This window comes from Macrobrachium rosenbergii, chromosome 13 (genome assembly GCF_040412425.1).
Source record: "Macrobrachium rosenbergii isolate ZJJX-2024 chromosome 13, ASM4041242v1, whole genome shotgun sequence".
NCBI classification, from domain to species: Eukaryota; Metazoa; Arthropoda; class Malacostraca; order Decapoda; family Palaemonidae; genus Macrobrachium; species Macrobrachium rosenbergii.
The window spans coordinates 5681350-5706214 of NC_089753.1; the positions used below are offsets into that span (position 1 = coordinate 5681350).

At 42.6% G+C, this 24865-nt stretch overlaps 1 protein-coding gene and 2 non-coding genes across 9 annotated transcripts in view; all 3 read right to left on the reverse strand.

Annotated features, from left to right (window-relative positions):
• The window catches only part of LOC136844865 (TOG array regulator of axonemal microtubules protein 1), a 697822-nt gene extending 675030 nt beyond the window's left edge, over positions 1–22792 (reverse strand). For all 7 annotated transcript variants that reach the window (XM_067114114.1, XM_067114112.1, XM_067114115.1 and 4 more), the window contains exon 1: positions 22507–22792. The gene's annotated coding sequence lies outside the window, so the exon portion shown is untranslated. The remainder of the gene's footprint in view (positions 1–22506) is intronic.
• LOC136845368 (5S ribosomal RNA) lies at positions 2474–2591 on the reverse strand. The gene has a single exon (XR_010855158.1). It is a non-coding gene; the product is annotated as a 5S ribosomal RNA (ribosomal RNA).
• Positions 4092–4195, reverse strand: LOC136845381 (U6 spliceosomal RNA). The gene has a single exon (XR_010855164.1). It is a non-coding gene; the product is annotated as a U6 spliceosomal RNA (small nuclear RNA).
• Positions 22793–24865: the final 2073 nt, after the last annotated feature.

Sequence of the window (24865 nt, forward strand, 5' to 3'; positions counted from 1 at the left end):
GCCCATACAAAGAGGACAAAAGAGCATTACTAACCACCTAACCAACACCTAAAGCGTTAGTTTGCAAAGGATTGGGAAGACTGCCTCCAGTAGTCGACCCAACAACCACAAAAACACAATTAAAAGGGGATAGGATCAGAGTTACCCCTTGTCCCCAAGGTTGCTGAAGCAGCAATGTATGGTCCCAGCGAAAAGCAATTTCGTATGCTACCTAAACATCTTGCCAAGAGTGTGAGGCAAACACCGAATTGACTTCGCCAAAATGTGGCACTAAAAATGTCACTGAGTACCATATTTTTCTTGAACGCCATGGAGGTAGCAACTGCCCTCACCTCGTGAGCGTTAACTCTCAACAACTTAAAGTTGAGTCGTCACAACTAGAGTGTGCGTCCTTAATGACGTCCTAATGAAGAATGCCAGTGCATTCTTCGACATAGGTTTAACTGGTTGCCTCACAGAACACCATAAAACATCCAATGGACCACGAGTGTCCTGTGTTCTTTTAAGGTAGTACTTGAGAGCTCTAACTGGACATAGAACTCCCTCAGGTTCCTGTCCAATAAGGTCTGCTAAACCTTTAATTTCAAAGTGTCTAGGCCAAGGGTTAGAAGACCTATCATTCTTAGCCAAGAACTTAGGGCTTAAAGAATAGACAGCATTGTGTTCCTTGAAGCCCACATGACGGCCTCGAACTTCTCTCACTCTCTTCGCCAGAGCCGAGGAATGCCGTTTCGAGTAACATCCTTAAGAGATGCAGAGTGGAGAGGCTCAAAAGGACTAAACATCAAAAACTTGAGCATTACGTCCAAGTTCCAAGCAGGGGAAATCAGCTGAGGAACCTTGGACGTCTTGAAAGAGCTCGTAAGATCGTGGAGGTCCTTATTGTCAGACAAAGCTAATCCTCTGTGTCTGAATACAATCGAAAGCATGCTCCGATAACACTTGATAGTCGGAACTGCTATATCGAGTTTTTCTCTTAAGTAAAGGAGAAAATCCGCAACCTGGCTCACAATGATAGAGGAAGAGGAAAAGCCCTTCTTTCTACACCAACCTTTGAAGGTTGCTCACTTCGCTAGATATATCCTTTAGATGAAGAACTTCTGGCTCTAGCGATGGCCCGTGCCACCTGGCCAGAAAAAAACCCTTCGCTCTGACCAAGTTTCGATAGTCTGAAAGCAGTCAGGTTCAGAGCGGGGAGATTCAAAGATATCTCGTGAAGTGGGTTTGTATGTGCAGGTCTGCTCTCATAGGAAGGGTCCTCGGAACGTCTACCAACCAGAAGAGAAACTCCGAGAACCAGTGGTTCGAAGGCCAAAACATGGGGATGAGAGTCATCCTCGTCCCTTGTGAGGCCGCGAACTTCGTGATGACTTCTCCCAGAATTTAGAACGGGGAAAAGGCGTAAACATCTATTCCCGTCCAATCCCAGGGAAGAGCAACTATCGCAACTGCCCCAGGGTCGAGTACAGATGAGCTTTACAGAGGGAGCCTCGCTGTTCTTGAGGTCGTGAAAATATCCACAAGATGGCGACCCCAAAATTTCCAAAAATCTTGGCAAACCTCCTGATGAAGGGTCCATTCCTTCGGCAGGAGTTGATGGCGCCAACAGAGCAGGTCTGCTTGAACATTTTCGACCTCTGCCACAAAACTTGTGAGAATCGAAATGTTGCGAGCATAGGCTCAAAGAATAATCTCTCTTGCAAGGCAGAACAGGGAACAAGTATTGTCCGAGTTTGCTAGAACTACACGATTGCAAACTTGGACCTCGAAGAATTGGCGAGCTAAAAGATAGCCGCCAAATCTTTGAAGTCGATGTGCCAGGACACCTGTTCCTCTCTCCAGGTTCCTAACACTTTCTCTCCCTCTAGTGTTGCCCCCAACCTGTTGACGACCCGTCGGAAAAACAACACTAGGTTGGGGTTCAGAAGCTTGAGGGAGATCCCTTTCTGCAATTCCGTTGGATCGAGCCACCACCACAGATCCTCTTTATATAAGGAAGAATTCTCAATTCCTCTTTCAAGACTTCCCTTGCTTTGTCAGTTCTCCAACAAAAGAACTGAAGAGGCCTGAGATGCAGACTCCCAGAAAACAAACTTCTCCAGCGAGGAAATGGTCCCCAGCAGACTCATTCCTTCCTTCACCTAGCATGTTTCCTTTTCCAAGAAGGCCGAAACTTTTTCGTACATAGAAGTTGCCATTCTTGCGACGGAGACGCTATAAAAGCCGCTGAATAGATCTGAATTCCCAGACACAATGGACAGTGAGGGGATCAGCTGCGACTTCTCCACAGACCAGAAGTCCCAGGGACTTCACGAGTTGCAGAGTCAACTGAAGGTCCTCCAGATACCTTCGCTTCGACGACGCTCGAATCAACCAGTCGTCCAAGTAGAGTGAGATCCTGACGTGCGACAGATGCAACTGCATCGCAACGTTTTTCATGAGACGTGTAAACACCCTCGGAGCAAAATGTGACGCCAACAGCATCTGGTGTTCCCAGGCGGTCAACCATCCAAGTACTGACCAGACCCAACGTTGCTTAACTTCGCTGATCGGACGAGAAGCGGTGTTTTCAACGTGGTATGGCCGTGCAGCAGAGTCCAAAGCAGAGAGCCCTGAACTGGTACGTCTAGTCCCCAAGACAACCTGAGATACTTCACCGAACGTGGATGAATTGGGGCGTAAAGATAAGTATCTTGGAGATCCAAAGATACCATCCAATCCCCGGGATGAAGGGCTCTAGTATTGACTGCGAGGTCTCCATCTTGAACTTTTCCTTCCGGACCAAGTTGTTCGACCTGTTGACGTCCAAGACGGGTCTCCAGCCTACTGAAAGTTTTGGGACTAGAAACAATCTATAGTAAAATCCCGGGAACACTGAGTCCAAGATCTGTTCCACTGCTCTCCGCTCGAACATCTGTTCGAGCAGGTCAAACAATTTTCTGTTTGACAGGAAGGCAGTTGGGAAACAAAAAACAAAAAGAGGAGACAGGAAGGGAATCAAGTAACCTCTCTCTAACAGTAGGAGGGACCAAACGTCTGCCCCTCACTCTTTCCAGGCTTGTGCAAAATGAAGCCTGGTTGCAAAGGGAGTCTGGAGATGAAGGGAGTCACTTGCTACCTCTCTTGAAGTGACATTCCTTCGGGAAAAAAAACTCTTTCTCGTGGTGCGGGTCTCGTGTTGCTTCCCATGGAAGCCCCTTTGTTATGCAAACATTTAGCTTTCGTTTACTTTTTGTATCTGAGATCGGTGCAAAAGCGTTATGAAGGAGATGCAGTTTGAATGTCGATAACTTTAGGTTTTGAGAAAAACGATATTTTTTGCTTCTCTGTGTATTTATTTGCTTGCCGTTACACAGTTTGATGTTTTTATGACATAATGAAAAGACAAAAATAGACCTGCAAAGTAATATAACTTCGCTAAATGAAGCTAAATGAAGCGAGTGTCAAAACACGGCTGAGGTTGGCCAGCGTGACGTTTTACTTAGTCAAGCTCTGAGCTGCTACTGACTGACTGCCACTGACTGCCCTGCGGCATTCCTGTCTTTTCGCTGATGCCTACTATGTCCACAGGGTTGCCATAGATCGCATTAGATATTATTTCATAGCTAAAAGGAAATTACCACCGATATACTGACAATATCATTACATTATATGAAAAATGTAATTTGACTATGATAGGTTACTGTTTTGTTTATAACTTCTAACTGTGGCGAACTTTTAAATAAAACTTTCTGAGAAGATAGTCAGGATATGTATGATGCCATATATAAAATATCCCAGAAAATTTTATTTCCGATTTTTTCGTCAAACGCTCCCCCTTAAGACAAAGACAACTGCGAAGGTGGAGAGAGAGGAGCTGAAGGTTGAAAAGTCTCAGGAAACAGATCCTTAAGAAAAAGCCAGAGTCTGATAATCAGAGGAAGAAGAAGACGAAAGAAGTTTCTCTTCATACAAAGGCTGTGACGAAAGAGGATGTTCTTCCGCAGCTGGCGGGTCTTGAGTGAGTGGTGAAAGTAGTTCCGATTCGCCGATACGTGGCGGGAACTCCCGCGAACGAAAAGTCGTCAACTAGAGCACGTATAGTAAACATAAAAAATGTGGAACGCTTCACGATTAGCGTGTCATCTTTGCGCAAGAGCCATGCTAATCTTCTCTGTATCGTTCCAATTAGTATATGTACTGCCGAAGCAAGTACTGGCTAAATTAAGAAGGACATCAGATGTTGAAGCGGGTAGTTGTGCGACATGATGAACAACTGGAGCGGTGTCAACACAAGACTTGAAGCTATACTCTGGCGGCGAGCGCGGGGCGTCATGGACGTGACGCACGAGAGGCTCCGTGGCAAGTACTAGAAGAGAGTCACAGCGTGCGCGCGCTGGCGTCATGGCTAGGCGCCGCGCCGAGCGTCAAGGTGAGGAGCGTGAAGCGTGAGAAGCGCCACGAAGAGCAAGACGCGCTCCTGGCGCGAGACAAGAGAAAAGGCCAACACCTCAACTCGGGAAGACGAATAGGAAGCCACTAAACACTCTCTCTAGACGACAGACGCATCTGCATCGTTCCCGAAGCGGGAGACGAAGGTGAAAGTCTGTACCTCTTAACAGGCAGATACGAATCTTGAAAGGTTCATGAGAGCATCCAGCTGTTGTTGCAAACCCAACAAAATCTTACGCGTTGGAGAAGCCACTCTCTCGGAGAAGGGCTGAACCTGAGAGAAGGAAAGGGGGGAGAGACGTATACTTCCTTCCACAGGGAAGAAGCTCTAGCCCTTGCCTTAGCGACAGGGGGTCGAGTAGAGTGATCATTCGAAAAACACTTTATTCTCTTCTGCAGAGGAATATCCACGCAACTTTCGGGGAAGAGTACAAACGTCTCAGAGGAAGAGGACGTGAAGCGCCCTCTCCTCTAAGCTTCTCTTAAGAGGGCGAGAGTCCAACCGAGAGCTCCAACCCCGAGGCGGGAGGACGTGTCGGAGGACGAGAAGCAATCCTTCAGGATGCGTGCCTGAGCACGATCCCTGGCAGCCTGGGTAGCGTCATCAGGACCTGCCGAAGGGACGCCAGATCGGTGGGAAGCCCCCGTAACCCTCATGCGGCTTTCGACATGCCCCCTCCCTGGTCCTGGGAGTTCGACAGAGGTCCAGGCCTAGAGGCATTATAGGGCCGATCTGACGCCCCCTCCACAACACTAGGGGCACTAGCACTAACACTATGCGTTTGAATTGCATTCACTTTAGTTTCAAGAGCACGCATTGACTCCACACGAGAGCCAGGGAATTACCTTCTGCAGCAACAAACTACAGGGTTAGTAATAAATTTATTACAGGGTTACTAGTCGGAGAAAACCCAGACTGTCCAACTAAGGATGCACTCTAGGAGGAAGATTTCCTCAGCCTATCACGCTCCAATTTAAGCATATAGGCTTCATATTTCTTCCACTCACCCTCAGACAATCCCACACATTCATTACCGATTATCATAGAGCATTGAACACCCTTACATATATACATAAAGAGTGAGGAACTATCAAAGTCTTCGATAGCCTCACCTTACATTCACCCAAGCTACAGACTCGATAGCTAGAGGTAAGACATCTTAATTATAAGAAAAGTCAAAAGCAAAATCAAAAACGGTCCACAAAGAGCGTATGCCAAGTCACAGATCCAGTTTAATACCAAAAAACAACCAAAATACTTAAGTGACAACAAATTTCGAAATCCAAAAGGCGGAGGAACTGACAACAGGTGTTGACAGTCCGGCGACAGAGAAAATCTGAATAGAAAATGGGAATGGTTCCTGATACCCGCCTCCCAGCGGCGGGAATGGGTACTAACCACCTGACCGGCCACTGCGTGTGCCGCGAAATTTGAAATTCTGTCGGACCTTCGGAGAATACAGCTATATATATATCTGGCAGGTAAGTCTCATGAACAAAATAACAATTTTTAAAGTAAATTGTATTTTTCCTAACTATACAAACCCGAGGTCCTTTACTTTTAAATTACTTTCAGGCATAGGCTGGAAACGGCCATTAAACTCTTGAGCAAGTGGTTAGGCAGTAACTACCATCAGGTAGGCGGGGATACCCACCTGCCCGGATGTAAACATTCCAGTTTGCCTTATGGTCCATGTTCAGATTGAGGGGTGGCATGAGGTGGGCATAAATTGTAAAGAACCTCGGGTTTGTATAGTTAGGAAAATACAATTTACTTTAAAAATTGTTATTTGTTCCGACACAATATACAAACCCTCGGTCTTACATTAGGAAGACTCACTGGCATGAGGGAGGAATCTGAGTGAGTCTCCTGAAATGACTGGAGATCTGCATGTAACACTTACTCCTCCTGGTCGAAAGGAGGAGGAGAGTAGATGCCTCTGACATATTGATCGGAGTGTAGGAACTGCAAGATCAAATGTCAGATACTGACCCACAGGAGTGACTGAAACGTGAACTTTTCCAAAATAGGCTGGAAGGATCTAGAGTCGGAGGCAGTAAGGAAAAGCCGAGATAGGGTTTCAATTGCCAGTCAATTGCTTCTATGATTCTATAAGAAAAATAGAATGGGTGCTCAATGTTAGTCTTCAATCATCGGTGCCAGTTCCAGCAGCTATTGGTTCGAGTCCTATTCTCATCCCTAAGGAGGAGAAGTTGAGGACGGGGAAGGAGGAGGAAGAGAGGCCAGTCACTCTCGGAATTTATCACTTCCAGAACCAACACCTTAGGCGAGATGCTACTCGTCCTCTTGAAGGAGCTGGGTAAGACAACACAACTTGTTGAGAAGCCACCACAGAGCCAAGGAAAAAGGTTCAAAGGGCCTGTGGGCAAGACCGAAGGAAGAAGACAAGAGTGTGGTCTAAGAGACCACGTCTTGCTTCAGACCGACAGAAACTTCCGAATGAGGATGGGATGGACCAAGCCATCAACTTCGTGAGCTCTCGGGTGAAAGGTACTGGTATCATCGTCGTCAGCTGCCAAGTACCTCCTTTGATCGCTTCACGAAGTCAGGAGGAACATGTGTCCTTAGACACTTCTTCCTTGGGAGAGACAGTACTAGCGAAAACGTTGACGACATCCAGGTTAGGAATGTTGAGCCTTTCGGAAAGTACCACAACTCCCAATAGGACAAAGTAACGAGTGATCTGGATCATCGACACAAAGTCCAAGGAGGAGGGAAACAAGAAGGACACGAACCCGACAGTCGATGCCAATGGATTCGGAGTCCACCTACGACATCCGAGAAGGAGTCGAGGTATGATCCCCATCCCTGTTCTTCCATCTTCTACGCCAAGGCCAGGGTAGGATGAGAGATGGTCCTAAGAGGGCAATCTCTATCCGACGACTCTCGTAAGGTGCGTGCAGAGCATGGACAGGAATCCTAAACGAGAGTCGCATGCCACCCAGGAAACAGTTCCCTGGGAGAGCACGACTGAAGAAGCTTCTCCCTCAGCGGAGAAGACGAGGAAGTCCAGACTTGATTATGGCGACTCTGACCCGAGAAAAGTTCTGACAACACCACCACCAGCTTAAGACGGATCTAGTCCCTGGGACAGTGTTGCAGAGGACTCTCCTTCTTCCAGCTATATCTGTTGCTGCTGATAGAAGAAAGCCTGTGCTTGCAAGGAAAGCTGGAAAGTCTCCCAGTCCTGAACACACAGGGATGTACTGCCTCAAGAACCACTTCTTGTGTAGCTGCTACAGGAGGTTGGGTCAAGCGGAATTCTTCTCAGCGCCTCGGCAATCAGGTCGAATGAAGGCGAAGTCTTCAAGTATTTGTCTGTAACTCAGGGTGAGCAATGTTTGTGAACCCCTAGCGAAACGGACAAATACAGAGGGAAAAAACATCGATATCAAGTTTTCACCAAAAAGACACCATGCCTCAACGGAGCGGCCCCTGGTCTGGTGTGAAGGAGCGAGAAAAAACTACTGACTTGTGTGCATTATTATTATTATTATTATTAAAGTAGTTTAACCAGACCACTGAGCCGACCTTCAGCTCTCATAGGGCTGGCCCGAAGGATTTGATTAAAATACTAGGTCTAGGCCTGAAGTCAAGCGCTAGGACCCAACAGATCATCCGATACAAAGATGAATGAATTAAAATGAAATTAAAAACTGCACATAGGCACATGCTCTCATACAATAAATACATTTACTCAGACTTCCTTACATACATACTAAAACGGTATATTAAAATTCAGAATATAAATTAAACAAAATTTTAAAAATTTTCTCTTTTTTGTAAAATTCAAATGTTAAAAGGGTTTTCATGCTTTTATTATTTACTTATTTTTATATTTTGTTAATTAAATTACAGTTCTTCAAGAACATCAAAATTGTTATGATTGAGAATGTGAAAGATTCTGACAAAATTTCTTTCACTGATCTATTTCCAAAAGTAGACATTCGTTGTCAGTCATACTTTGGACATTCACATAACACAAGTCTGACCGTTATTATTACTCTGCACTCTGAGCACTCGGGAGCCGGGCCACGTGGGCTGCTCATTAAGTGCCCATGTGTCAGATGAGTATGGCCTATTCTGAGGCGTGTTAAAATTACTTGTGCGTGTCTCTCTCTCTGATATGATGAACTCTATTTTTTAACATTAGGTTTTATTTCTTTCAGTTTATTACTTTCAGATTCTTCATCCCATATATATTGCCATTTATTTACGATACCCATTTTTATGTGAGTTGCATAATCAGTAACAGGGATATTCACATTTGATCTTGTCATGTGAGTTGCTGCTTTAGCTGCTTTGTCTGCATCTTCATTTCCTTTGATCCCTACATGCGCAGGGATCCAACATATTTCTACATTTTTTCCATTATTATATAATTTATGGAGACATAATTTAATTTGTTGTACTATATTATTTTTTTATTTGTAACTTTGAATAGCTTCTATAGCACTTCTTGAATCACTGAAAATCACAAAATTATTGAATGATGATTCTTTTATTATTTTTATAGCTGATGCAATTCCATACAATTCTGCTGAAAATACAGAAGCATTATTAGGAAGAGAGAACTGATAAGTTTTGTCTTGGGACACTGCAGCATATGCCACGCCATGTTCTGATTTAGATCCATCTGTATATATTGCGTAATGTGGACCTTTTCGGTTTATATGCTCTATTGTATGCTGTCTATGATGTTCTGTTGTAGGCTATATGAGTTACTTTTTGATAAATACTTGAGGTGTGTGCAAATTCTCATTTTATTCATTGTCCAGGGAGGAGGTGATTTTACTATTAAAGGCACTTGTATATTTATATTCAGCGACTCAAACAATCTTCTAGCTCTAATTGGGAAAGGTGGTGGATGGTTGTTTATAAATACATCTCTTAATTTAAATAATTTTTTGGTTGGAGAATCACTAGTTTGAACTCTTAAAGCACTTTTCATTGTTACTAGCTCTCTATGGAGAGACAAAGGCAGTTCACCACATTCAACTTGTAACGATGATTTTGGCGATGATCTAAAGGCTCCTGAGCATATTCTAAGGCCTTCATTATGAACAGGGTCTAACATTTTCAGCACTGCGTCAGATGCCGAGCCATATACTTCGCTTCCATAATCAATGATGGACAGAACTGTTGCCTTATACAGTACAGTAAGGGTATGTCTATCGGCTCCCCAAGTAGTGTTCGATAGTTTTCTAATTAGATTTAATGCTCGTTTACTTTTAGATTTTACATATGTAATGTGGGCTCTCCAGTTCAAGTGGGTATCAAATACTAATCCCAAAAATTTTGCTGTTTGGCCAATTGGTATACTATGGTTTCTGATTTTTAAATCTATTTCTTCACCTTTTTTCCACTTTTTATTTTTATAAAACATGATTGCTTGAGTTTTATCTATGGAAAATTTAAAGCCTACAGATGAGGCCCATTCATCTATTTTCACTATGCTTTTATTAACGATTAGTTCTGCATGTTTTACTCGGGATACTGAATAATATATGGCAAAATCATCCATGTACAGGTTACTTTTAATGCCAATAGGTAGATTTTTATTGATATTATTAATTGCTAAAGTAAACAGTGTGCCACTAAGGACGCTTCCCTGTGGAACACCATTTTCAAGAGGAAATGTTCTAGACAGAACATCATCAATTCTCACCTGAAAACTGCGATTTGTCAAAAAGTTTTGTATAAACCTAGGTAAATGTCCACAGATGTTTTTTTGTAAAGTTTTTAATATAGCATACCTCCATGTAGTATCGTATGCTTTTTCAATGTCAAAAAAGACAGCTACAGTAATTTGTTTTCGTTCAAAACCTCTACGTATATGGTCTTCTAAGTTACAGAGAGAATCTAATGTAGATCCGTTACACTGTGACCCAAACTGAGTGGGAGTTAAAATTTTATTTTCTTGAATGTGCCATGTTAGTCGAGCATTTACCATTTTCTCTAACAATTTGCATAAACAACTTGTTAAAGAAATTGGTCTGTAATTATTTACGTTACTGGATCTTTTCCAGGTTTGGGGATAGGAATTATTATAGCTTTACGCCATTCATCTGGAAATAAATTTCAAAGCCATAAATGATTATAAAACTCTAATAAGTATGACTTTGCCAAAGGTGCTAGGTGGCAGATCATCTCAAAACAAATATTGTCACCTCCAGGATCAGATTTATTGCAGTTCGAGAGAGGATATTCCATCTCTGACATACTAAATTTTCTATTATAATATACATCTTCCATTGTTTCAAAATTTATTGTTATTAATTCTATTTTATTTTTCTTTGTGCGGACGTGTTCATCTAAAATCTTATCACTACTTATATTTGCTAAATTTTCTCCCATTATATTACTTATTTCTTTTGGATCAAGTGTTCTTTTCCCATCTTTTAATATGGCATGTCTAGGTGGTTTGACATGGGTACCATTTATTTTCCTGAATTTTTCCCATATTTTTTGTATGGGAGTATTATTAGAGAAATCTGATACTTATTTCCTCCATGAAATGATTCTTCCTTGAGTTACTTCTTTTTTAAATTTTGCAGATATTTTGTTGTATACAGGTTTTAATGTATCAATTTCTAGTAATAATACAGTCATTTTTTGTAAAGTTCTTTCTAATATCGGTAATTTTTTATTCATTTTATTGAACTTTCTATTCAAATTATCTAATCGTCTCCCTATTGAATGTTTTATATTTATTAATTCTGTTAACTCATCAGACCACCAGGGAACTTTGTGTTTTGTTGGATGGGGTTTTGACTTTGGTATTGCTTTATCAGCAGCATTTTTAATGAAATCAACAAGAAATTTATTAGTTTCATTATGGTCTTTTAAATATTCAAACTGTGGGATATTTCTAGTGTGCATTTCATATCGCTCCCAATCTGCGTTATAAATGTTATAGTGAGGGACATGTTTTGCAGGATTATTTTACAATAAGGAAATTAATAATGGGAAATGATCACTGGTGTGCAAGTCATCAACTGTATTCCAATCCAATCTGTCAACTATGCTTGTTGTACATAAAGTTAAGTCTACTGAGGAAAATGTTCCATGTGTTTTTGAAAAATATGTACTAATTTCGTCATCATTTATACAGCACATATCGTTTGAATCCATGAACTCTTCTATTTTACTACCTGTTCTATTTGAGTTTGTACAATGACAGTCCCATATTGGGTTGTGAGCATTAAAATCACCTACTATTAATGTAGGTTCCTTGGCATTGTTAAGTAAATCTTTAAGTTTATCAATGTCGTAACTTTTATTAGGTTGGTTATATAAGTTATAAATTATGTAATTATCATTTTTTATCCGTATTTTAATACTTGATATTTGCAAGTCAGTTAAATTTACAGCTACTCTGTCATAACATACTTTGTTATGTACATATATAGCAGTACCTAAATTTCCTTCTTCTTCTCTTGATGTAGATACTAAGGTATATTTACCTATATTTTATATTGTTTTGTTGACATGTTGTAAACATATTATCATTGGCTCATATTCCTTTAGTAATCGTTGTATTTCTCCCAAATGTAATCTGGTCTGTAGACCATTTACGTTCCATTGTATAATATAATTATTGAAAGTATAACGTTAGTGTGTTCAAGTTTTATTTACTTTTTGTGGATCATCAATCTGCATTTTTCTAAAATCCTATTTACAATATTTATTTGTTTTTCCTTTATAAGACATTATGTGTCCAATGCACATACAGCCCTTTTCGTGAGTGTCCAAACTAGTAGTTTCTTTATTTCTGTAACTTATAAAATTTTTATAATGTTTGTTAAACTGTCCTTTGTTATGCTTTCATTTTTGTTGCACAGTTCAATGAACCATTCATTACATCCACATGTGTTTTCGTGTGTCGTTTTTCATTTACTCTTGCTGCACCTATTGTTGGTGATGGGGTAATCTCTTCTCCCATCACAATAATTTTTGTCAATGGTTTGCTCCTCTACTATTTCTTTGGTGTTCTGGGTATCTGTTTCTATTGGTTTTATTATTACTTTAGGAGACAAAGGTATTTTCTTATTATTTGGTTTATGTTCTTTCTTGGAGTCTCAGTTGCCTTTATTTTAATGGATGTATCTCTAATAATAGTTGGTTTTGTTGGTCTTGGGTGGAGTTCTCCTAAAGGTCTCTTTTTTCTTTAGTTTCTAATTCATCAGAACTATCTTTTAATATTTCTGTGGTGCTTGTATTGTCTTCTAGCGATTCTATTTCTCTTAAAATCTCAAATGAATTTGAGCAAAGATTTGTATACATTTCTTGGTCCTTTGCTATGTTGGTTTCTTCTTGCAAAGTGGTTATTTTTCTTTGAGATTTGATCTATCAGGGTTTTGTTATTCTTATTTATTTCCACTTTTGTTTCTTTGTTTGACCTTATTGCTGCAGAAAAAGTTCGTTTCTTAGCTGGGATCATGCATTCCTCTAACCTTTAATTCTAATTTGGCCTCTTTTATAGGCATTCCTGTCCTTTCTGAAGTAATTTCAGGATGGTATTGTTTATATAGAACATACACTTTAGATCTTGCATGGTGATTTTGTCCCCATCAATTCCACATTTTGGTTCGACCACACTTCCACTGTGTGGCATGTTTGTCAGATCCACAGTATGCACATACAGATGTATTATGGCAATTTTTTCCTTGTATGTCCAACATACTACAGTTTTGCACTGTAGTGGTTTTGGGACATACGGTCTCAAGTTCTCTGCTTTGGCCTAAGATTTTTATTTTTAAGGGTAATTCATGGCCTTCAAATTTTATCTTTGCTATTCTTAGTATTTTTCATTACTCCTCTACTAGCTATGTTGTAAATTTCGCAGTCTTGTATATTGTTGTACCTTTTTTAAGGGAATCTTAGACAGCAATATTTTCTTTTCTATTGGTTCATCATTATCAGGAGACAGTACTAAACGTACCCTGTACACTGTTCATATTGTCATGTTTTTTAAATGCACTTTAACGTTATCAATATTTTTATATTTAAGTAGTTTTCCAATTGATTTCTTGTAGTGGTTTCTATCAACCACATCTGTTCTTTTACTTGTCTGAATGACATTTCAGTAGTTGAATGTCGATTCAATAAGAAGTTTTCTAATTTCAATGGCGATATTTTATTCTCCGTTTCTAATGTTAGGAATCTTCCAACTTCCACTCCCAAAGAGGAGTAAGTTGAGGATGGACCTCAAGATATTTGGTTTCTTTTTACTTGTTTTTTCATTGGAGCATAGGGCTCCAGTGTAATTACGAGTATTTTTTCTGATTTTTCCAGAGAGAGGTCAGAGGAGGTTCCTGCAGAAGTTAACTGTCCGAATAGCTAACCATCAAAGGGTCCAGGGGTACTTAAATCTTCAATACAACTGAACATTAAGATTAAAGTAAATTAGAGGAAAAAAACAAAAAAATCCTGAAAACCTCAAAAAGATATCATCAGCCTTTCATGGGGTTTATTCTTCCGCCAATGGCACGAGTGAGAACCGACTCCCAAATGTTCGTCCAACCCTACCCCCAGGGATGGCACATGATTAGAGTGGCCCAAGTGTAAGCCAAGTGCTTGCCAGGACTGAGAGTATTTCAAGAATACAATCATCCCCACCCTAATCATGTTATGGGCAAGCCAGATGGAATGCCGAGAGTCCTATCCCTAGAACCAGACCCCCTGGAATCCATGGTCTAGCACCAAGAATAGTTCTTGCCTGATATCTCTCAGGTCCGAACATTATCGGGCAGTTGATGGTCCTACCACAGTTCTCACTATTTAGCTTCGGATATAAACCCATTCCAGCTATGATATCTTTTCCTGTTTATCAGGTCGACCAAATTTTATCAAAAAGTGGAAATTTCCACAAATCTAATCCAAAACAATAGGAAAAAACGATGGATATGAGACTCTTGGACTCAAAACCCAGAAACAAATTCTGGGGCGAGCCCTGGTCGTCAAGGTGGTCTCATATTGAGGGGGGACTAGTGTGCAAGAGGCAACAGAAGGACGGTAGGGATTTTTCAGTCGAGCAGTCTCTGCATGAATCTTCGTAAAGAAAGAGTGAGCAGCATGTTCCGTCCCGATCACTCAAACCCGAGGCCAGGCTTGCCTACCAATACATCCCCACCAGGAATGCATCTGGTTAATTGAGCTGTTGAGTGTGCAATATAACAACACTTGAGTACCTGCAAATGTCGAGATGAAAAAGGAGGAAAAAACGATTGCCTCGTTTGTGGTTGTTGTTGTTCAACGAAACCAGTGAGTGCCGCAAAACCCATCCTGAATTCTTGGACTGCCAAAAGGCTGCCCTGAGCCCAGGACAGTGATGAGAAGGTACTAATCGTCTCGGTCACACAAATTCAAGACAAGGTCTTACCAGTGTGCACCTATTCCTCAATCTGTAAATCCGTGAGTAGACACAAGATGTGAGGGGAATATGCAAGCATATTCGAAGGTTCCTTCAATCAAGCATTAGCCTAACTCTTTCCTCATACATCGAAGAGGAAAGAACGGAGGAAAGGAAGCAGACTTCCATTCTCCACCATGGGCAAGCTTCTGCAAGATGACAGGGTACCGAGCCAATTAGCTCTAGCCGGGCTGGCATTTCCCGAATCGGGAGCACGGGAGAGGTGGCGGGATGGAAGTTCGATGGAAAGAATTGCCGAGACCTAAGGGAAATAGATACTTCTCCTGAAGAAGTCCATTCCCAGGTCTCGGCAATGTTGCTGCCAGTTCCTGAGACTCGATAAGTATCATTTCGTCCAGGCATCAGCAGTTGCAATCTTCTTCTGAAGCCTAGGACTTCTTAGCTAAGGAGTTGAGGGGGGCTGGCTTGAACTCAAGGTCGAGTTGAGATGACTAAGACCCAAAGTTCTTGGCCATTGTCCAAAGGACAAGTCAGTGCCCTGGTGCGAACCTTGATTACCAGGGTATCTGGCAAATCTCTGAAAGAGAAAGGCAGAACCAAGTAAAGGTTCATTCCTAAGGGTCGAGCCAACTCGAGACTTACAAAACCGGAGATCCGAATTGGAACAAAGTCCTTCTTAGCACAAGAATTGCCCAAAAACTGCGGTCGGCAAGACCCTCCGAGGCAAGAAGAATTCATATTCTGTTGAGGCAGGGGTGGAAGCTTGGTGTCTCGACCTGAATTAACTCCGAAAAAAGAATACATCATGTCAAGAACGCTCTCGGAAGCCAGGACCGCGGCGGTCCCTGACACTCTCGGTCCCTTGGGAACTGCAAGGGTTGCGAGTGATGAAGGTTATTCATTGGGGGAGCCGCAGTCCTGTCCCGGGGATCCTTGCGCCGACGAATCGGCACAAAGTTCTCCGAAAACATGGGGGCGATTGCAACTTGAAGAGGAAGACCCTCAATGTTTCCGATGCGTGAAACTCCTGTACCTCTCTCCTTGGAGGGAAACCTTGACAGATCCCATGAAACCCTCCTCGGCTACCTGGTTATAATACGAGAGAATCGGGGGACCGACACCCAAAGCACGCCAGGCAGCTGAACTCCTAAGAAAATTTCATCGGAGCTCTCTCTGTCCATCTCGCGCCTCTTGGAACAACCGAGAGGAGAAGAGAACAGGTGAGGAGAAAGAGTATCCCTACCTGTCCTGCCAGTAAGATAAGCAGGAGAGGCGGACCGTGAGCGATAATTAACCGAAGGAGATTACTGTCACACGGGGGAAGAAGAGCACTTGTGCCATGGCAAAGTGTTTTCCTGGAAAGAGCAAAAAGTTCACTCGAACATAGCCGAGAACCCGAATCAGAAAAAACTGAGTAGGGCCGAGCCGAGCCGATCACATGAACGCGATCCAGCTGGTTGGTACGCGGCAGACTGGGAGGCAGGCGGGGCGAGCCGAGCCAGTCTCGTAAGCGCAACCGGGGGCCGAGCCAAGCCGATCGCACGAACACAATCGTAACTGGGCAGGTCGGACTCGTCTGCTGTGAACAATTGCTAGTTTCCCGAACTCTAAACTCCTTCGAGGCCAAGGCCCTCGAGAAGAAGGTTCAAAGGGGAATTCTGTGTCTGCTATCTTGCATGCTCGAACCTAAAGTTAAGTTCCAGACACAAGAATGAAGCCCAGCTGAGCAACCGAAGCAACTGGCGGGCAGACCGAGACACCTGGCGTCTCGGCACCCAGACACAAGGGCGTTTCGGCGTCTCGGCACCCAGACACCTGGGTGTCGCAGCAACCAGACACCTGGGTGTCGCAGCAACCAGACACCTGGGTGTCTCAGCACTCTCTCTCATCCTGTGCCTCTCGTAAGGAGAGCGCTCGTGATTCATAGAATTCAAGCTACCCACAAGACTTCCAAAAATCGGGAGCGGCTGCTTTGTTTCCAAATAGATCAAAAGAGCCAAGCACAGAACCAGTCTTAGATGTAGGCTTCCAAGACTGGCAACGAGGGCGTGGCCTCGAGAGACCGCGTTCTCGCAGCCCCCAAAACGCAAGATCCCACAGGAGAATGCGAATTGGTTCCCGCCCGAGGGCAGGAAGAGCCAACGAGAGACAATTGTCTCTCGGAAGAGAGTCAGTCCCTTAGAAGTCCCGCAGGACTCCCGAAGGGAATCTCTTCCCTGCTTCTTCTGATGTTCGAACCGACAGGATCAAGACACCAGGCTCGGAACCCGACTGAGCACTGGCAAACACTCGGGGAGCGCTTGCGGTGCTGGTAGGAAGAGGAGCCGAGATACCTGGGTGCCTCGGCCCTTTCTCTTGCACTGCTCCCGAACTGGGCTGAGAAAAATCTCTCCATACCAGATCGGGATACTCAATATTCCATAGAATCTTGAGCACTCGGAGCGGCTCGCGAACGAGCGCCTGAAGCAGCCCCCATCTTAGAGGCGGAACCTCTAGGGCTGGGAACGGGATCGCAAACCGAGGTCTGCGCGCCCGCAGCTTCCAAAACACAAAACCCAGGGCTATGCGGGTGGTTTCCCTAACCCGAAGGTCGGGAAGAGCCAACGAGACCCACTGCCTCCTCGGAAGGGAGGCAGTCCCTAGATGTCCAAGGGCATCAAGGGGAAGAAGCAGCCTTCCTCTCCTTCGGCCGACAGAGGTCTGTCCGATTCTCGGGACCCCCTTGGACCTCGGGAGAGGAAGGGAAGACGCAGCAGAAGACGCAATCGAAGGTAAGATGAAGAAGACGGCGGCTACTTCCACAGGGCAGCTTCCTTCACCTCCACTCCGACGTCTTCTACGGGATGGTGGACACGGAACATTGTAACCTCCAGGCAGTCCGGCAGGAACACAATGGATGCGGCCCAGGACACCACCACCAGGAGAAGCAGCAGGCATGATCAGGGCAGCCGAAAGCATATTGGAATGTTTACATCAGAGCAGGAGGGACTCCCGCCTCCCGGATGGTAGTTAACTGGGTAATTCTAAGCCCGCTGTCCGCGGTGAGGTAGCCTATGGCAGTTGACGTTTTTCTATAGAACTTTACCTGCTGAACAAGAATTTCAAGTAAAATTTTGTCGGTCGGCTGTAACTAAAGCGTAACTGACACTTGAAGACTGTACACCGGTACCGTGGGTCCCCTGCACTGGCGCATACAGCTCAAGGGTAAATTACAGTTTAGCTGCAGCCAATGGGCAAAATGTTACCCTAAACTCATGCAAAGCAAGCAAAGCAACACTGAAAAACGTCAACTGCCACAGGCTACCTCAACTGTACACTAATTGTTGCTTGCGGTCGGGGCGAAGAAACGTAAACGGTAAACAAATCCGCCATCTTGGGTTACGTAACCACTAGGTTAAAAAAAGTTAAGTATACCTTAGTTTAACCAGACCACTGAGCTGATTAACAGCTCTCCTAGGGCTGGCCCGAAGGATTAGACTTATTTTACGTGGCTAAGAACCAATTGGTTACTTAGCAATGGGACCTACAGCTTATTGTGGAATCCAACCACATTATAGCGAGAAATGAATTTCTATCACCAGAAATAAATTCCTCTAACTCTTCATCAGCCGGTCGCGGGAATTGAACTCCGGCCCATCGAATGACAGTCTGAAGCTCAACCGACTCGTAACCACTAGGGAGCCATATGTTCAGCAGGGGGTGGGGAAAGGTGGGGTACTGCACAAAGGTACTTCAGCAGGGGAAGGTGGGGTACTGCACAAAAGGTACAAGTTGGTAAAGTGACGTAGGACTGTTATGTAGAAACATGGCGGTAAATGACAGTTACCCAAAAAATAATAACGCTCCTACATGAAAAGCACTAAAACCTAATAACACCAAAACACAGGTGACCTAACTACCTAATAATAAAGAAGGATAGTTTAGGAACCTTACCTTAAAGGGGTGGAGGGTACAATTCAGCCGCCGCTTTACGAACGCGTGGAGCCTCGTCTTCGGGTCATCAAAGTGGATTTTAAAATAGGCCACTGCCAAGTACCCGGGAAGTTGTACCTCCTACGGCCATACCTGGGCGTCGTCTCATGAAGTTCCCACCACCTCCTCTCAATAGTATTTGTATGAGCACCAGTTACTGGGTCCACAAAGTTCATGGAGTGATTGACTGTTAAGTGTACGTAGCCTTCATCCTTCAGGCAGTCATAAGCTCTCCAGCAATCAGATACAATAGTTGTCCCTGGTACAATGTAGTCCTTATAACTAAGGTAGCAACTGACACAGGTAAGTGGCAAATTGCCCTTGGTTACAGGCTCAGAGGAGCGAGAGGTTCCGGGGGTGACGTCCGCCCTAGTGCTGGGTTGAAGAGTGAGTGAACTGTGCCGGTGAACTGCACCGGAACAGGGTAGGAAGGATGAAGTTGGGGGGGCTAAAAGTGTATTTCTGCTTTCAGTTTTGGGGTGGTGGAACGGCGCTGCGTGCCTTATTCGCATTTTTTAAAATAATCTGGCAAGCTCGTATGCTCTGGCAAGCGGTAATATTGCGCTGCGCACGCCAACCACAGGGCTTACAAAATATGTAAAAAAAAGGTTTCTGTTAACGTCACTGAGAGAAAGTGGTAGCGAAACATCCTGTAAGACCCTTCTCCTCCTACCCCATATACATGCTTCAGGTGTCTGCCGACAAATGTAAAGTAATTTTGTAAGTTATTTATGGTAAAATCATGTTGCAAAGAGACGTCAATATATTTGTGAACGGAAAAGTACTGGAAGAAGGTTGTAGGCACAAGCTACAACGAATAGGAAACGGTTATAAAACAGTTGAGCAAAAGAAATACATGTAACCGAGTTTACGTATCCCCCAAATTCTCCACCTGGGTGAAACGTAATGTTGGGGTAACGTTGCAACATGATTGGTTGGGTACAGCCACCCGCCAAAAAACCCACCAACTACTCTCTCAGTTGGAGGCATTGGATGAACCGAAAGCTCCCCTGTAAGACCGCGCATGCGTGACATGGCCTGGAATCAGCAGTAGTAGTGATATGTGAAAAGTGCCTTTGTAACGGCTCGCGCTGTCCATTTATTCCCCCTTATTTTTACGCTTGTTTTTCGTGTTCCAAATAACATATATAACTGGAAATACAAAAATAAGTTGCCCAAACCTTTTCCAAAGTTATTTACCCCACCCAGAACCCCGGATTCCCAACGGGTCCCCCTCACCGTGAGCTACTCTCGAAAGTGTTTTACCCACCTAGGACCCAGATTCCCAACCGGTCCCCCTTACCGTCGGCTACAGTTCTAAGGTAATTTACAGCTTAATTACAGCCGATCGACAAAATATTACTTTAAATTCTCGTTCAGTAAGTAAAGTTCTATAGAAAAATGTCAACTGCCATAGCCTAGCCCACCACGGACAGCCGGCTTAGATCTACCGTTAACTGCCTAACTACCTTGTTCGAAAGTTCAATGGTATTTCGGTAAATTTTTACAACAGTTCCAACTCCATTTTTCTAAAGTAATGTATTTTCATGTGTGTTTTAATGTGTTCTGAATGGTTATGATAGTAATACATTGGGGAAGTGAGTTGTTTTTGAGTTACTAGCCTATACACCCCTACTACATCCCACAAGGTTAGGGACCCTTTGGGAATGGGGTAAATCACCATGGACACAAAACAGCATTTGAATTAATGAATAAAATGAGGTAAATCATAGCATACCTAGCAATCCATAGTCAGGCAACGTAGGCTAGTGTAATGTAGCCTAACATCCCTTAACCGCAAGGGGGTGGCGGAATGGCGCTTTGCACCTTATCCGCATTTATAAGGATTCTTGGCAGGCACGTATTTACTGACAAGAGGTAATGTTGCGCTGCACGCCCCAGCCACAGGGGTTACAGAAGGTAAATCATGTTACAATATTATTTTAAAAACAATTATAAATTTACCTTATTTGGATGGACACAAACGTTTTGATGGGTTATATCCAGAACAAGATGGTTGTGGCTCATCTACAGTGTCATCGTCGTCGTCATCAGAAAATGATTCCCTAGGTGGTAATGGTGGCTGTGTCACTTAAAGGTGGATATAATTTAGCAGCTTCAAGTAAAAATTGGTGTAAAACTGAACTGTACTGCTGCAGGTAACACTCCATGTTGTCTTTAAAAATCAATGCATCGTGTTTCATTTTCAAAGAAATTGTGAGTTAAGTGAAAATAATCAAAGTTACAAGATGAACACAGACTGGACATTACCTCAGTCTATGCCAGACTTCAACCAAATGACAAGTGAAAAGATTTTCACCAGGTCACGTGGCTCCTAGACAACACATAACTACCCACAATGCCATTTTAAGGGGGGAAAAAATTCGCATCAGAACCACAATGCAGTTCTAAACAAAAACAAATTCGCATCAGAGCACAAACTTGTAAAGTCACCACATCGACGCCAGCGAAGTGTTTCGAAGGCGTCATTAATTAAGTCTCCGCTGAGCAAGTTTTCTTTGGTGACTTCCCATTTTCTTCACACTCAATTAGTCACGCCTAAAACGTGCCAGGTCACGCATTTTCTACCATTTTAACTTTATACGTATTTGTACAAATCTCACACATTATGTATCGTATGTTTCTTCATTCACAGGCATCAAGACTGTATCCATATTGAAATTCTGTATGTTTTGTATTGTAAATTGTACTCGTTCACTGCATATTATTGTTAATTGTTTTGACCTCAGGTCACAGTCAATATCATTGTCTTCCGCGGTCCGGCGCCAGTCGGCCGCTATATAAACTGCCTGGATCTGTAATAAAGTGGCAGTAACTTTTACCTGCTCGTTTCTTTGACACCTCTTACAAACTGTGTCCGTGTTGAACAAAACACTTGGAAATTTTTCGAGGATGAGGATTTTATAAACATTCATATCTCGAATATGGTGAATTTCCCCAAAAAGTGTTCAGAGACAAAGTTTAATTATTTTTTATGCAAAATGCATCTGTAATACTATAATTATTATAGAATGAGTTGGAACTATTGTAAAATAATACCAGTATTAGCTCCGCGTGGACTTTATGGAACGGTTCCGCGTATACAAGAGACATTCGGGAGCCTTATGTTCAAGAAGGGATTAGCTAAGGACGGCTATTATAAAAGGAACCATACTAACCTAACGTACCCTAACCTAACCTAAGCTAGTAGGGCTCCAGCCCTGGTGAAGGAAACTCCACTTTTTACCAAAATTCCCCTATAACACTGTGCATGCGCAATAGCAAAAATACACTCAGTTTTGAATTTAATTACAGGTTAATTACTGTCGAACGAAAACAAATAACGGTAAATTCTTGACAAGCAACCAAAATACTATAGAAAAGGTAAATTTCCAAGGTAATAACCGATGCGAAGCTTGGCTTAATACTTAGTTTCGTAATTCTTTACAAAAGGTCCACATTAATATTTGGGGTTTGTTTGATGTGTTGGGTTGTGCCCTTAAGGAAGGTCGCAGGGGGCGAAGCCCCGCTAGGCCTAGGTAGGGGCACGGCGCCCTAGGTTAGGTTAGGTGGTTGTGTTAAGTTACTGTACATATTAAGGGGTTTTGTATTATTTTAGTAAGGTCAAACACCAAATATTGATGCGGACCTTTTGTAAAGAATTACCCTTAGTTCTACTGAAAAAAATTATAAATACTACTCACACCTTTAGTTTTGGTGGGACCTCGGAAATTGGCACATCGGGTCACAAGCACACTAAGCACAGGGTTGGACTAACAACTCTGCCCAAGGTTTGCACAAGGCTAGGCCTACACCGAGACGGTTTAAAGGAACTACAATCATTTTCAATACATTTCATCTCCTCAACATTTCACTAAATGCACTTAAAACCTCCTTTAGTATTACTCACTCCACTAAACAAGTGAGATTATACATTTAAGTTACTGCTATCTCATACGACTCGTCGGACCTGTATTTGATGTTTTGAATTCATCTTTGGAAATTGGGTACAATATTGCCGTTGGCATCATAGTAGAAAGTCTTATAAAATAAAACAATAAAAAGTAATATTATCAATAATTACTATTTTTTAACATTAATACCATACATAGAAATTTTCACAAATTAATTCGTCAAGGCTGACATGAAATTTTTCATGAGAGAAAATGTATAATGGCGAATTAAAGCATAGAACCCACTTAATATGAACTGAAATTTCTCATCACCATCATCCGGGGATCATGGATGTAGCCTATTTAGAAGCCCTCTTGTCAGAGATTCAATGGTACATTTGTTCTCATAATCAATATTACATTTCCATAGAGTCAGACTGAATAAAGAACGTAAATAACCAGCAAATTGGCCACTATCTTTATCCTACGTCACGATGTTCCTCAATAAATGTTGGAGTAGCAAAGTCGGAGGCAGCCACAAATGCTTTATCAAGTTTGATATTTTCGTTGAAACTTATCTCAAAATCAACAATGGTGGCGATTTGAGCGGCATAGTCATGACTGGGTGGATAGTGTTTAAATTCGGTCATGGACCCTTCCCAGCTCTTTGCATAATAACTTCTGAATAAGTGCAAATATTAACATTAGGTTAACCCGTATGGCGGTACTGGCATCAGTGCACCTCACGCTGTGCACTGTAGGTATTACTTAATGTTCTTTGCAGTATCCTTTGGCCCCTACCTGCAACCCCTTTCATTCCTTTTACTATGCCTCCATGCATATTCTCTTTCTCCCATCTTACTATCCACCCCCTTTTAACGATAGTTTCATAGTACAACTGCGAGGTATTCCTCCTTTTACACCTGTAAGAGCCCCGATGCTGCCTCTTCCAAACACGTGTGTGTTCGTGTGCTCGTCAATCGTCATCATCGAAGTGGACAGGACAAAGCCAGCGTCTCGTTTTCTTTCTCTACAGGAACGCTATTTCAACCATACAATATTTCCGTCTGTTTCTCCCTAAGCATTGTTGTCTTAATGTATGTACAATCACCACTACTTGCATTGCCATGCAAGCACTCTAATCATGTATTCATAATGTTCCAACGAATCTTCTGTATCAAACTGTATGTGTGTTTCTGTTTGTGAAGACGCCAAATGTCTCTCCATTTCACATTTATTATGCTACTGCATTGTATCCATTAATCTGTCTTGAATCTCAAGCAATTGGCCATATGTAGAATTTCCTGGCCTTTCCACTGATGTATGTTTCATCACTGTATGTTAATCATGTCTCTTGATATCGCCATCTGTTTGTCTGCCGACAAACACAGATGTCTGAACCTTTTATGTCTGTTTTACCTGTCTGTGTGTAGACGCTACATTACCGCTCGCACGCGTCAATAACATCTTCCAAGATTCTGTACATTTATCTCAGTAAGGAACAACCAATAAAACTGTAAACACCCAGCCAGTATGTCGCTCATACCCCAGTCCTTACCAGGGTTGCCAGATTGGGCTACAAATCACAAATTGGGCTACTTTTTACACCTTTGGGCGACCAGATTTCACATTCTGCTACTTGCGACTTTTTGGGCTACTTTTGATTTGACTTGGGCTCTTTTATTCGATTTGGGCTACTTCCATTCATTTTGTTTAATAATAATAATAATCGCACCAATGATCTACTGCAATAGATTGGCAATAGTGTATAATTCCACTCATGCGTTACAAGTATGTTGAATGTTTTTACCTCAGCAGATATCTATTGCAACTCGCAAGTGAAGTAATGTTTTGGTCTGACCGTTTGAGTCTAAAGAGTAAAGACCAGCCTGGAATTGAATGGCAAATGCTGTTCAACATTTGAACCCAAAAGATCCATGCTGAAATACGACTCTTCAATCTATAAAAATGAGAAAGATGATGATAATGCGGAAAGCCTACTGATTGACTTGGTACTCTAGTTAAATTTGGAAGAGAATAATATGTGCTTTAATTTTTTTTACAAGGAAGAAGTTTACTTTAGTTGCCAAAAAGAAAAGTGTCCTAATTTTTCAAGAAAAAGTTATTGATTTTGAAAGGATGAAATGTAGGTTACTTTAGTTTTGAAAAGGA